The sequence below is a fragment of the Kogia breviceps genome, chromosome 3 (genome assembly GCF_026419965.1).
Source record: "Kogia breviceps isolate mKogBre1 chromosome 3, mKogBre1 haplotype 1, whole genome shotgun sequence".
NCBI lineage: Eukaryota > Metazoa > Chordata > Mammalia > Artiodactyla > Physeteridae > Kogia > Kogia breviceps.
The window spans coordinates 96,948,628-96,963,713 of record NC_081312.1 but is presented as its reverse complement, the minus strand read 5'-3'; the positions used below and the strand labels follow the sequence as shown (position 1 = coordinate 96,963,713).

Here is a 15,086-nt window from a genome sequence, read left to right as displayed (position 1 = left end):
AAAAACACTTAGAGACAAATGAAAATGAACATACAATATACCAAAATGTCTTGAATGCCATGAAAGCAGTGCTGAGGGGGAAATTTACAGCAGTAAATGCCTACATTAAAAAGAAGAGGACTTCCCTGGTGGCGCAGTGGTTGAGGGTCCACCTGCTAGTGCAGGGAACGTGGGTTTGAGCCCTGGTCCAGACGGATCCCACATGCTGTGGAGCAACTGGGCCCATGAACCATGGCTACTGAGTCTGCGCTCTAAAGCCTGTGAGCCACAACTACTGAGTCCGTGTGCCACAACTACAGAAGCCCACACACCTAGAGCCCATGCTCCGCAACAAAGAGAAGCTACCGCAATGAGAAGCCTGCACACCGCAACAAAGAGTAGCCACTGCTCGCCACAAGTAGACAAAGCCCATGTGTAGCAATGAAGACACAATGCAGCCAAAAATAAAAATTAATTAATTAATTAAAAAAATAAAAAGAAGAAACATCTTAAATAAATAATTTAGGGACTTCTCTGGTGCCCATGCTTCCAATGCAGGGGACATGGGTTCCACCCCTGGTTGGGGAACTAGGATCCCACATGCCATGTGATGTGGCCAAAAAAGAAAAAATAATAATAATTATTTAACATTACACCTTAGTCCTTTCCTCAGCTGCTGCTAAGGTGCTCAGTCCTTCCAAGGAAGCTAAGGCTGCACTGGGGTGAGGCCCTCACTTCATCCGGTGACTAGCACTGCACCTGGTAGCCCCTGCCTAGCACTGGCCCACACCATGGCCTCCATCTTAGAGTTCGCCTGCATCTACTCAGCCCTCATTCTGCACAACTATGAGGTGACAGTCACAGAGGATAAGATCAATGCCCTCATTAAAGCAGCTGGTGTAAATGTTGAACCTTTCTGGTCAGGGTTGTTTGCAAAGGCTTTGGCCAATGTCAACATCGGGAGCCTCATCTGCAATGTGGGGGCAGGTGGACCTGCCCCAGCAGCTGGTGCTGCACTAGCAGAAAGTCCTGCCCCCTCCACCACTGCTACCCCAGCTGAGGAGAAGTAAGTGGAAGAAAAGAAAGAAGAATCTGAAGAGTCTGATGATGACATGGGCTTTGGTCTTTTTGACTAAACCTCTTTAGTAACATGTTCAATAAAAAGCTGAGCTCCTAAAAAAAAAAATTACACCTTAAAGAACTAGAAAAGGAGAACATGGTAAACACAAAGCTAAAAGGAGGAAGGAAATAATAAATATTAGAGTGAAGATAACAGACTTAGAGAATCGGAAAATAGAATCAATGAAAATAAAGTTAGTCCTTTGAAAAAATCAACAAAATTGACAAAACTTTAGCTAAAATGACAGACAGAGAATAGAAGATTCAAATAACTAAAATCAGAAATGAAAATGAGGACATTACTACCTACTTTACAGAAATAAAAATAATTATAAGAGAATACTATGAACCATTGTATGCCAACAAATTAGACCTAGATGAAATGGACAAGTTCCTAGAAACACAGATACCAAAAACAGACTCAAGAAGAAATAGAAAATCTTGACAGACCTATAACCAATACAGATTTAATCAGTAATCAAAAACCTCCCGAGAAAGAAAAGTTCAGGACCAGATGGCTTCACGAGTGAATCTACCAAAGATTTAAAGAAAAATTAACGACAATCCTTCACAACTCTTCTGAAAAAAAAGAAAAGAAGGGAATACCTCCTAATTCATTTTATGAGGTCAGATAAACACATTACAAGAAAAGAAATCATGGCTCAATATCCTTTACGAATGTAGGTGCAAAAATCCTTAACAAAATACTAGCAAACAGAATCCAGCAGCATATTGAAATGATTAGACACCATGTCCAAGAAGGATATATCCCAAGAATGCAAGTGTGGATCAACATAAGAAAATCAATCAGTGTGATACACCACATTAATAAAATAAATGAAAAAACCATATTATCATCTCAACTGATGCAGAAAAAGCATTTGACAAAACTCAAACACCCTTTCATGATAAAAACACTCAAAAACTAGAATTGATTGGAACTTTCTCAACATGATAAAGGGCATTTATAAAAACCCCACAACTAGCATCATACTCAGTGGTGAAACACTGAAAGCTTTCCCCCTAAGATCAGGGAGTAGATAAAGATGATAACTTCATCATCATCATCATCACCATTGCTATTCAACATTTACTGGAAGTACTAGTCAGAGTAATTAAGCAAGAAAAAGAAATTAAATGCACCCAGAAGAAAAAGAAGTCAACCTATCTGTATTTGCAGACGACATGATCCTATATATAGAAATCTCAAATAATCCACAAAAGAGCTACTATAACTAACAAATAAATTCAGAAAAGTTTCACAGTAGAAGATCAACACCAACAAAATCAGTTGTGTTTCTATACATCAGCAATGAACAAGTTGAAAACATATCCATTTACAATAGCATTCAAAAGAATGAAGTACCTGGGAACAAATTTATCCAAAGAGGTGAAAGGCTTTTACACTAAAAAATACAAAACATTGTTAAAAGGCATTAAAGAAGACCTAAATAACAAAAATCATCCTTTGTTGATGGAATATTGCTATTTTAAGACAGAAATACTACCCAAAGATATCTACAGATTCAATGCAATTCCTTTTAAAATTCAAACAGCCTTTTTTTTTCAGGAATGAAAAAGCCAGTTCTCAAATTCATATGGAATTACAAGGTGCCCTGAATAGCAAAAACAATCTTAAAAAAGAAAAACAAAGTTGGGGGACTCACATTTCCCATTTCAAAATTTACTACAAATCTACAGTAACCAAAATAGTGTCATAATAGCATAGGAATAAACATATAGATCAATGGAATAGAATTGAGAGTCCAGAAGTAAACTCATTTATCTATTGCCAGTTGATTTTCAACATTGGTGCAAGACGATTCATTGGGCAAAAATAGTCTCTTCAACAAATGGTGCTGGGACAACTGGATATCCACATGCAAAATAATAAAGTTCAACTCCTACCCCACACCACATACAAAAATTAACTCAAAATGGATCAGTGACCTAAATATAAAAGCTCATACTCCAAAACTCTAATAAAATTTACAGTATCATATGCATCTTGGAAAGCAAGGACTAAAGAAAGAATTTTCAAATGAACAAACAAAAAGAGCTAACACTGGGACTTCCCTGGTGGCCCGCTGGTTAAGACCCCAAGCTCCAAGCTTCCACTACATGGGGCACAGGTTTGATCCCTGGTCAGGGAACTAAGATCCCACATGCCATGTGGTGTGGCAAAATATATATATATATATATATATATATTTCACCAAAATATGGACACTTAAAACAGTATCTTGGGCTTCCCTGATGGCACAGTGGTTGAGAGTCCACCTGCCGATGCAGGGGACACGGGTTCGTGCCCCGGTCCGGGAAGATCCCATATGCCACAGAGCGGCTGGGCCCGTGAGCCATGGCCACTGAGCCTGTGCGTCGGGAGCCTGTGCTCCGCAAGGGAGGGGCCACAACAGTGAGGGGCCCACGTACCGCCAAAAACAAAACAAAACAAAACAAACAAAAAAAAAACACAGTATCTTAAAATGCCTTAATCCAATGTAAACATTTTCTCAAAATAGAGTTTCAAGCACTTTGCCAGAATATAAAGGAGATATTTTGAATGTTCTCAAATCACACTATATGGCACTGGCCCTATATAACCATAGAAAACCTCTTTAAAACTGCAAGTAACACAAAGTTATTATTTATTAAGCACTTAGTATGTACTAGTCCCTTCACATATGCTATTCCTTTTAAACCTTCTAACTCACTCAATATCAACAGGTATTCTACATCACTAAAAAAAAAGTAGAAGCTACACTAAAAAAAAATAGAAGATACAATCTGGAATTCCCTCAGTTTTTTGCTACCGAACCTATAAACCCAACTTTATCTCAACCCATTCTTTCTCCTTCCCTCCCATTGCAATAAAGGAGATGTTAAATCTTTTCATCTAAAGTAAAAATCCTCTACCAGTGCTCTGGATCTCATTTGCTCCATTAACTATCTTCAACCTCTCCTTTTCTACTGGCTCCTTCTCATCAGCTCCTAAACATGACTTAGTCTCACCTATCTGAAAATAACAAACAAACTAATAGTTTCCCTGGGTTTTACTTTCCCCTCCAGATATCATCTTTTTCTCTCATTCTAGTCAGTTAAATACTTCATGAATTGTCTACATTTTCTATTTCCATTTTCTTATCTCAACTTACTCTTCCAATACACCTTCCTCATCAACACCTCTACCATAACCATTTTTGCACTAATTGAGTAGATGATTTTCAGTCTTTATCTTGCTCAATTTCTCAGTTACAACAGTGTTAACTCCTCCTTCTTTCTTTAAATATTTTTCCTTTGGCTTCTATTTAACTATACTTTTCCTAGTATACCTTCTACTTCTCTATTCTTACCCCCAGTTGCTTTAGGAGCTCCTTTTCCTTATTTGTCTCTTTAAATTAGAGTTCCTTAAGCCTTAGTTCTAGGCCTCTTCTCTTCCCTATATACTATATAGAGAATCCCCCCACTTCAATGGCTTAAATTTCCATTTATACGCAGATAGCTCCCAAATACTTATTTACAGCTATTTCATAAGCTCTAGACCAATATATCTAACTGGGACATGTCTCACAGGCATCTTAAATTTAATATACTCAAAAATAACATTTCCAAAATCATCTCACCCATAAACATGTTCCCTCTTAAATATACTGTAATATGTTAATACTTACTGAACATATAATTATGGGCCAGGCATTGTGCTAAGTGCTAGGATTACAGCAGTGAACAAAACTCTCATGGCCCCTGCTCTCCTAGACTTAGTCTGGTGAGGGGAAACAAACATTAAACAAATAATTATACAAATAACTATAAAATTATAATTATGATAAATGCTGTTAAAAAAAAACAAAGTACACTACCATGTACCCAATGGCTCAAGTCAGAAACATAGAAATCATTCCTGACTCCTTTCTTTGTCTTGTACATCAATCACCAAATTCTATTGATTCCTAATTCCTAAATATCTCTCACATTCAACTACTTATTTCTATTTCCTCTGTTACCATCCAAATCCAGAACATCATCATCTTTCACCAGATTCCTATAAGTCTCCTAACTGGCCTCTACTTCCAGTCTTGTTCCTTCCTATCCTTTATCTACACTGCAGCCAAATAGAATGATTTGTTAAAAAGGCTTAAAATCTTTAAAAATATTCTTATTGTCTTTAGGATAAAGTACAAACTCTTAAACACAACTAAAATCCCTGGACATCATATATAAAACAGACATAAGTAGACTCTAAAAGGTGGACCAAAAAAATGGTATACTGGCTAAAGACCGCTGAACCCAAGAAATGACATGGTAGTGCATTCTCCAGATTTCTTTCTTTGCCTCATATATCCCAGACTTGGAGCTAAAGAAGCTGACAACCCAGAAGCAGGTGAAGGCACATACATAAAAATCCCATAAAAGCCACTCTCTTTAGCTAAAGGATCTGGAAGGGGCAGGCTAGCAATGCAGAAAACTTTTAGCCAGTAACCACTCTATTCCAGCCAAATAGTACAGAAAAACTGTGACCTCCAATCCAACCATCTCCACTAGCAAAAGCCAAGTAGGGATACTGCCCTCACCAGCGTGGTGTCAGAGAAGGCTGACTAAGAAGCCAGAACTTTCATCCCTGTTGGGTGTATTGAATCCCCCACTACATGTTAGTGGAGACCATGTGGAAAGCCTGGACTTCTATCTCCATTCAGCAATAATAAGTCATCCTTCTTGCTAACCACTACAGTGGTATCAGAGGAGGCCTAGTGGAGAGTCAGAACTTTCACCACTAACGCAGCAGGAATGATAATCAACTGATGTCAACACCAAGATAACAGAGATGTTAGAATTATATGATAAAGATGTGAAAGCAGTCATCATAAAAATGCTTCAATGAATATTATAAACATGATTGATATAAATGAAAAAGTATAAAATCTCCCAAAAGAAATAGAGAGTCTTAGCAAAGAAGTAGAAGAAATAAAGGAGTACCAAATGAAAATTGTAGAATTGGAAAATAACTGAAACAAAAAGCTCTGTGAATGGTCTCAACAGAAGAATGTGGGGCAGGGGGTGGGGAACAGAGGAAAGAAAAAGTAAACTTGAAGGCAGAGTAATAAAAATTATCCAAATCTGAATGAGAAAGTAAACTGAAAAAATAAATGAAGAGAGCCCCAGGACCCATGGTACTATAATAGAAGATCTAGCATGCCTGTCATTGGAGTCCTAGAAAGAGAGAAGAAGGTAGAGTTGAAAAAGTACTCAGGAAAAAACGCATACGCCCTTTTTGGCCAACCAAGAAACCTGGGAGAGCAAATCAGCACTACAAAGAAATCTCTCCCCCCCCCCCCCCGGGGCAAAAGGGCCAGGCGAAAAAAGTCTAAAAACCAGAAAGGCAGGGCAGGCCACGGAGTCAAGGGAGCCTTGTTAAGCTGATGGGCGGGATGTCAATGGCCAACAGCCAATCTTCACAAGTGTATCCTCTTTCCCAAAACATGTAAAACACAGAACCACAGAGCATAGGGCACTTCCACACATGGGCGTTGACCTTGGGAAAATGAAAAAATCAACCAGACACAGGGACCCCAAAGTTGAGGGCTGCTGTCTTGACAAGAACCTCGACTCCGGTACACGTTTCATATCCCAGGAAAGAGCCAAGTGGACAAAGACAAGTGGACAAGTGGACAAAGACAAGTGGACAAGTGGACAAGCGGTGCTACGTAGGTCCAATGGAGTGTCACTCAGCCATGAAATCCACGTCATGAGGCTGGTAGCAGCATCCTGAGTGGATTTAGGTACGATCATCCTCAGTGAAGTAAGTCCCACAAAGACAGAAACTTATGATATCACTTATCGAGGGAATGTAAAAATCGCTCCCCATGAACTGAATCCCCAAACAGAACAGAGTCACGCTTTTAGAAAACACACTTAGGCCTGCTTCAGGGGAAAGGTGAGGTGGGGTGACGCATAAAACTCGAGTTTGAAATGAGCACAGATACCCTTCCGAAAACCGAATATGGAATGGACACGACCTACTCCTTGCTCAATCAACTGGACTCACCAGACCCTGTTCATCGCACAAGTATCTATCCGACTAGTAAGCATCTTAAAAGCTAAGTCTTGATATCTCTGTGTAAGTGCATCAAGTGTGTGTAAAGCGGCCTAAAAACAGCAGGGAAAATCAGCTCAGACCCATTCTGAGGATACATTTCCAACACAAAGAAGAAACAAGCAGGGCAAAACAGAGAGAAATTCTTCCAAAATGCGTTCAGGGACTGGCATGCAACCAGGATTGACCACATCTACAGCCCCAGCGGCAGAAGACATAAGGCTGGACACTCTTGGGGCTGAGACGATTGGTGCGGTTGGGAAAGCAAATGCAGACCCTTGAAAGGAATCCTGCGTGCTCCCCATTCCATGGGTCCCAACTCTCCAGGTTCAACGCAATCTTCCGACAGCGAAAGCACTCATTGGAAACCCAGCGGACGCTACACCGTGGGATCGGGAAAGCTTTCTGAAACTCACCTCACTTTTCATCTCCTGGTGCTCGTGTTCTCCATTCAGGTCCCCTTACGAACAATCTCCCCAGTTGGAGACTCAGCGCCTTTCCATGCCTCTTTCGTACCGTCTGCAATTTGTCCGCAGGATGAACTGCAAGAGGGGGAACCAATGAGAGACTCGCTGGAGGGGTTTGGTCGGGCACATGTCACTCTCATTTCCCATCGCGAAGAAGAATTCACCAAAGGCTCAGCCTGCCACCCCGGATCGACAATAGGGCGTGAAGCCATCCAGCCGTGTTGCGTCCCACTCACAAAAAAGCGACTTGGGAAATGGAGCTCAGGGGCACTGCACTTCCCAAACCTGCAGAGTTCTAAACGATAACTATCGCCCCCAAATATATTGAGGTCAGGCTACGAAGAGGCGTTGAACGCAAGGCAGAACTGCAGGAAACGGATGTCAACGGGTACATCGGAATGGCCCCGATAGCACATGAAAAGCGCCAGAACGTGGACAATGATGCGGTTGGCCAAAAAGGGCGTATGCGTTTTTTCCTGAATATATTCAGGAAAAAACGCATACGCCCTTTTTGGCCAACCAAACAACCTGGGAGAGCAAATCAGCACTACAAAGAAATCTCTCCCCCCCCCCCCGGGGCAAAAGGGCCAGGCGAAAAAAGTCTAAAAACCAGAAAGGCAGGGCAGGCCACGGAGTCAAGGGAGCCTTGTTAAGCTGATGGGCGGGATGTCAATGGCCAACAGCCAATCTTCACAAGTGTATCCTCTTTCCCAAAACATGTAAAACACAGAACCACAGAGCATAGGGCACTTCCACACATGGGCGTTGACCTTGGGAAAATGAAAAAATCAACCAGACACAGGGACCCCAAAGTTGAGGGCTGCTGTCTTGACAAGAACCTCGACTCCGGTACACGTTTCATATCCCAGGAAAGAGCCAAGTGGACAAAGACAAGTGGACAAGTGGACAAAGACAAGTGGACAAGCGGTGCTACGTAGGTCCAATGGAGTGTCACTCAGCCATGAAATCCACGTCATGAGGCTGGTAGCAGCATCCTGAGTGGATTTAGGTACGATCATCCTCAGTGAAATAAGTCCCACAAAGACAGAAACTTATGATATCACTTATCGAGGGAATGTAAAAATCGCTCCCCATGAACTGAATCCCCAAAGAGAACAGAGTCACGCTTTTAGAAAACACACTTAGGCCTGCTTCAGGGGAAAGGTGAGGTGGGGTGACGCATAAAACTCGAGTTTGAAATGAGCACAGATACCCTTCCGAAAACCGAATGTGGAATGGACACGACCTACTCCTTGCTCAATCAACTGGACTCACCAGACCCTGTTCATCGCACAAGTATCTATCCGACTAGTAAGCATCTTAAAAGCTAAGTCTTGATATCTCTGTGTAAGTGCATCAAGTGTGTGTAAAGCGGCCTAAAAACAGCAGGGAAAATCAGCTCAGACCCGTTCTGAGGATACATTTCCAACACAAAGAAGAAACAAGCAGGGCAAAACAGAGAGAAATTCTTCCAAAATGCGTTCAGGGACTGGCATGCAACCAGGATTGACCACATCTACAGCCCCAGCGGCAGAAGACATAAGGCTGGACACTCTTGGGGCTGAGACGATTGGTGAGGTTGGGAAAGCAAATGCAGACCCTTGAAAGGAATCCTGCGTGCTCCCCATTCCATGGGTCCCAACTCTCCAGGTTCAACGCAATCTTCCGACAGCGAAAGCACTCATTGTTAACCCAGCGGATGCTACACCGTGGGATCGGGAAAGCTTTCTGAAACTCATCTCACTTTTCATCTCCTGGTGCTCGTGTTCTCCATTCAGGCCCCCTTATTAACAATCTCCCCACTTGGAGACTCAGCGCCTTTCCATGCCTCTTTCGTACCGTCTGCAATTTGTCCGCAGGATGAACTGCAAGAGGGGGAACCAATGAGAGACTCGCTGGAGGGGTTTGGTCGGGCACATGTCACTCTCATTTCCCATCGCGAAGAAGAATTCACCAAAGGCTCAGCCTGCCACCCCGGATCGACAATAGGGCGTGAAGCCATCCAGCCGTGTTGCGTCCCACTCACAAAAAAGCGACTTGGGAAATGGAGCTCAGGGGCACTGCACTTCCCAAACCTGCAGAGTTCTAAACGATAACTATCGCCCCCAAATATATTGAGGTCAGGCTACGAAGAGGCGTTGAACGCAAGGCAGAACTGCAGGAAACGGATGTCAACGGGTACATCGGAATGGCCCCGATAGCACATGCAAAGCGCCAGAACGTGGACAATGATGCGGTTGGCCAAAAAGGGCGTATGCGTTTTTTCCTGAATATATTCAGGAAAAAACGCATACGCCCTTTTTGGCCAACCAAACAACCTGGGAGAGCAAATCAGCACTACAAAGAAATCTCTCCCCCCCCCCCCCCGGGGCAAAAGGGCCAGGCGAAAAAAGTCTAAAAACCAGAAAGGCAGGGCAGGCCACGGAGTCAAGGGAGCCTTGTTAAGCTGATGGGCGGGATGTCAATGGCCAACAGCCAATCTTCACAAGTGTATCCTCTTTCCCAAAACATGTAAAACACAGAACCACAGAGCATAGGGCACTTCCACACATGGGCGTTGACCTTGGGAAAATGAAAAAATCAACCAGACACAGGGACCCCAAAGTTGAGGGCTGCTGTCTTGACAAGAACCTCGACTCCGGTACACGTTTCATATCCCAGGAAAGAGCCAAGTGGACAAAGACAAGTGGACAAGTGGACAAAGACAAGTGGTCAAGTGGACAAGCGGTGCTATGTAGGTCCAATGGAGTGTCACTCAGCCATGAAATCCACGTCATGAGGCTGGTAGCAGCATCCTGAGTGGATTTAGGTACGATCATCCTCAGTGAAATAAGTCCCACAAAGACAGAAACTTATGATATCACTTATCGAGGGAATGTAAAAATCGCTCCCCATGAACTGAATCCCCAAACAGAACAGAGTCACGCTTTTAGAAAACACACTTAGGCCTGCTTCAGGGGAAAGGTGAGGTGGGGAGACGCATAAAACTCGAGTTTGAAATGAGCACAGATACCCTTCCGAAAACCGAATATGGAATGGACACGACCTACTCCTTGCTCAATCAACTGGACTCACCAGACCCTGTTCATCGCACAAGTATCTATCCGACTAGTAAGCATCTTAAAAGCTAAGTCTTGATATCTCTGTGTAAGTGCATCAAGTGTGTGTAAAGCGGCCTAAAAACAGCAGGGAAAATCAGCTCAGACCCATTCTGAGGATACATTTCCAACACAAAGAAGAAACAAGCAGGGCAAAACAGAGAGAAATTCTTCCAAAATGCGTTCAGGGACTGGCATGCAACCAGGATTGACCACATCTACAGCCCCAGCGGCAGAAGACATAAGGCTGGACACTCTTGGGGCTGAGACGATTGGTGAGGTTGGGAAAGCAAATGCAGACCCTTGAAAGGAATCCTGCGTGCTCCCCATTCCATGGGTCCCAACTCTCCAGGTTCAACGCAATCTTCCGACAGCGAAAGCACTCATTGGAAACCCAGCGGACGCTACACCGTGCGATCGGGAAAGCTTTCTGAAACTCACCTCACTTTTCATCTCCTGGTGCTCGTGTTCTCCATTCAGGCCCCCTTACTAACAATCTCCCCACTTGGAGACTCAGCGCCTTTCCATGCCTCTTTCGTACCGTCTGCAATTTGTCCGCAGGATGAACTGCAAGAGGGGGAACCAATGAGAGACTCGCTGGAGGGGTTTGGTCGGGCACATGTCACTCTCATTTCCCATCGCGAAGAAGAATTCACCAAAGGCTCAGCCTGCCACCCCGGATCGACAATAGGGCGTGAAGCCATCCAGCCGTGTTGCGTCCCACTCACAAAAAAGCGACTTGGGAAATGGAGCTCAGGGGCACTGCACTTCCCAAACCTGCAGAGATCTAAACGATAACTATCGCCCCCAAATATATTGAGGTCAGGCTACGAAGAGGCGTTGAACGCAAGGCAGAACTGCAGGAAACGGATGTCAACGGGTACATGGGAATGGCCCCGATAGCACATGAAAAGCGCCAGAACGTGGACAATGATGCGGTTGGCCAAAAAGGGCGTATGCGTTTTTTCCTGAATATATTCAGGAAAAAACGCATACGCCCTTTTTGGCTAACCAAGCAACCTGGGAGAGCAAATCAGCACTACAAAGAAATCTCTCACTCCCCCCCCCCCCGGGGCAAAAGGGCCAGGCGAAAAAAGTCTAAACACCTGAAAGGCAGGGCAGGCCACGGAGTCAAGGGAGCCTTGTTAAGCTGATGGGTGGGATGTCAATGGCCAACAGCCAATCTTCACAAGTGTATCCTCTTTCCCAAAACATGGAAAACACAGAACCACAGAGCATAGGGCACTTCCACACATGGGCGTTGACCTTGGGAGAATGAAAAAATCAACCAGACACAGGGACCCCAAAGTTGAGGGCTGCTGTCTTGACAAGAACCTCGACTCCGGTACACGTTTCATATCCCAGGAAAGAGCCAAGTGGACAAAGACAAGTGGACAAGTGGACAAAGACAAGTGGACAAGTGGACAAGTGGTGCTACGTAGGTCCAATGGAGTGTCACTCAGCCATGAAATCCACGTCATGAGGCTGGTAGCAGCATCCTGAGTGGATTTAGGTACGATCATCCTCAGTGAAATAAGTCCCACAAAGACAGAAACTTATGATATCACTTATCGAGGGAATGTAAAAATCGCTCCCCATGAACTGAATCCCCAAACAGAACAGAGTCACGCTTTTAGGAAACACACTTATGCCTGCTTCAGGGGAAAGGTGAGGTGGGGTGACGCATAAAACTCGAGTTTGAAATGAGCACAGATACCCTTCCGAAAACCGAATATGGAATGGACACGACCTACTCCTTGCTCAATCAACTGGACTCACCAGACCCTGTTCATCGCACAAGTATCTATCCGACTAGTAAGCATCTTAAAAGCTAAGTCTTGATATCTCTGTGTAAGTGCATCAAGTGTGTGTAAAGCGGCCTAAAAACAGCAGGGAAAATCAGCTCAGACCCATTCTGAGGATACATTTCCAACACAAAGAAGAAACAAGCAGGGCAAAACAGAGAGAAATTCTTCCAAAATGCGTTCAGGGACTGGCATGCAACCAGCATTGACCACATCTACAACCCCAGCGGCAGAAGACATAAGGCTGGACACTCTTGGGGCTGAGACGATTGGTGAGGTTGGGAAAGCAAATGCAGACCCTTGAAAGGAATCCTGCGTGCTCCCCATTCCATGGGTCCCAACTCTCCAGGTTCAACGCAATCTTCCGACAGCGAAAGCACTCATTGGAAACCCAGCGGATGCTACACCGTGGGATCGGGAAAGCTTTCTGAAACTCACCTCACTTTTCATCTCCTGGTGCTCGTGTTCTCCATTCAGGCCCCCTTACTAACAATCTCCCCACTTGGAGACTCAGCGCCTTTCCATGCCTCTTTCGTACCGTCTGCAATTTGTCCGCAGGATGAACTGCAAGAGGGGGAACCAATGAGAGACTCGCTGGAGGGGTTTGGTCGGGCACATGTCACTCTCATTTCCCATCGCGAAGAAGAATTCACCAAAGGCTCAGGCTGCCACCCCGGATCGACAATAGGGCGTGAAGCCATCCAGCCGTGTTGCGTCCCACTCACAAAAAAGCGACTTGGGAAATGGAGCTCAGGGGCACTGCACTTCCCAAACCTGCAGAGTTCTAAACGATAACTATCGCCCCCAAATATATTGAGGTCAGGCTACGAAGAGGCGTTGAACGCAAGGCAGAACTGCAGGAAACGGATGTCAACGGGTACATCGGAATGGCCCCGATAGCACATGAAAAGCGCCAGAACGTGGACAATGATGCGGTTGGCCAAAAAGGGCGTATGCGTTTTTTCCTGAATATATTCAGGAAAAAACGCATACGCCCTTTTTGGCCAACCAAGCAACCTGGGAGAGCAAATCAGCACTACAAAGAAATCTCTCGCTCCCCCCCCCCCGGGGCAAAAGGGCCAGGCGAAAAAAGTCTAAAAACCTGAAAGGCAGGGCAGGCCACGGAGTCAAGGGAGCCTTGTTAAGCTGATGGGCGGGATGTCAATGGCCAACAGCCAATCTTCACAAGTGTATCCTCTTTCCCAAAACACGTAAAACACAGAACCACAGAGCATAGGGCACTTCCACACATGGGCGTTGACCTTGGGAAAATGAAAAAATCAACCAGACACAGGGACCCCAAAGTTGAGGGCTGCTGTCTTGACAAGAACCTCGACTCCGGTACACGTTTCATATCCCAGGAAAGAGCCAAGTGGACAAAGACAAGTGGACAAGTGGACAAAGACAAGTGGACAAGTGGACAAGTGGTGCTACGTAGGTCCAATGGAGTGTCACTCAGCCATGAAATCCACGTCATGAGGCTGGTAGCAGCATCCTGAGTGGATTTAGGTACGATCATCCTCAGTGAAATAAGTCCCACAAAGACAGAAACTTATGATATCACTTATCGAGGGAATGTAAAAATCGCTCCCCATGAACTGAATCCCCAAACAGAACAGAGTCACGCTTTTAGAAAACACACTTAGGCCTGCTTCAGGGGAAAGGTGAGGTGGGGTGACGCATAAAACTCGAGTTTGAAATGAGCACAGATACTCTTCCGAAAACCGAATATGGAATGGACACGACCTACTCCTTGCTCAATCAACTGGACTCACCAGACCCTGTTCATCGCACAAGTATCTATCCGACTAGTAAGCATCTTAAAAGCTAAGTCTTGATATCTCTGTGTAAGTGCATCAAGTGTGTGTAAAGCGGCCTAAAAACAGCAGGGAAAATCAGCTCAGACCCATTCTGAGGATACATTTCCAACACAAAGAAGAAACAAGCAGGGCAAAACAGAGAGAAATTCTTCCAAAATGCGTTCAGGGACTGGCATGCAACCAGGATTGACCACATCTACAGCCCCAGCGGCAGAAGACATAAGGCTGGACACTCTTGGGGCTGAGACGATTGGTGAGGTTGGGAAAGCAAATGCAGACCCTTGAAAGGAATCCTGCATGCTCCCCATTCCATGGGTCCCAACTCTCCAGGTTCAACGCAATCTTCCGACAGCGAAAGCACTCATTGGAAACCCAGCGGACGCTACACCGTGGGATCGGGAAAGCTTTCTGAAACTCACCTCACTTTTCATCTCCTGGTGCTCGTGTTCTCCATTCAGGCCCCCTTACTAACAATCTCCCCACTTGGAGACTCAGCGCCTTTCCATGCCTCTTTCGTACCGTCTGCAATTTGTCCGCAGGATGAACTGCAAGAGGGGGAACCAATGAGAGACTCGCTGGAGGGGTTTGGTCGGGCACATGTCACTCTCATTTCCCATCGCGAAGAAGAATTCACCAAAGGCTCAGCCTGCCACCCCGGATCGACAATAGGGCGTGAAGCCATCCAGCCGTGTTGCGTCCCACTCACA

The 15,086-nt window shown here is 44.7% G+C and overlaps 1 pseudogene; it reads left to right on the top strand.

The window, feature by feature from the left end:
- Positions 1-770: 770 nt before the first annotated feature.
- Positions 771-1,119, top strand: LOC131752085 (large ribosomal subunit protein P1 pseudogene; annotated as a pseudogene).
- The last annotated feature ends 13,967 nt before the right edge of the window (positions 1,120-15,086 follow it).